Source organism: Fulmarus glacialis, unplaced genomic scaffold (assembly GCF_000690835.1).
Source record: "Fulmarus glacialis isolate BGI_N327 unplaced genomic scaffold, ASM69083v1 scaffold11120, whole genome shotgun sequence".
NCBI lineage: Eukaryota > Metazoa > Chordata > Aves > Procellariiformes > Procellariidae > Fulmarus > Fulmarus glacialis.
In genome coordinates, this window is record NW_009188385.1 from 113,116 (window position 1) to 113,505 (window position 390).

Sequence of the window (390 nt, forward strand, 5' to 3'; positions counted from 1 at the left end):
GGGGAGAAATCCTTATATCTAATGGGAATTTTCGACGTTGCAAATTATGTCCTTGCCTCTCATCTTATTATCATGCACCTCTCCAAGAAGAGTCTGGCTCCATCTTCTCTGTGTCGTCCCAGCAGTAGTTGGACACAGAGGTAAGGTCTCTACCTCTTCCCTTCTCTTCCCCAGGCTGAACAAATCCAATTCTCTGTGCCTCTCCTCCTATGTTGCTATGTGCTCCAGTCCCCTGATTATCTTGCTAGCCTCTGTTGGACTCACTGCAGAATGTCAACGTCTTTCTTGTACTGGGGACCTCAAAATTGGATGCAGTGGTCCAGATACAGTCTCGCAAGTCTTAAATAGAGGGGAATAATTATTTCCCTGGATCCACTGGCTACACTCTTT

At 46.2% G+C, this 390-nt stretch overlaps 1 protein-coding gene across 1 annotated transcript in view; it reads right to left on the reverse strand.

Annotated features, from left to right (window-relative positions):
- The window catches only part of FAF1 (Fas (TNFRSF6) associated factor 1), a gene marked incomplete at both ends in the record, with an annotated part of 117,829 nt that overhangs the window by 111,876 nt on the left and 5,563 nt on the right, over nt 1-390 (reverse strand). The window lies entirely within an intron of this gene.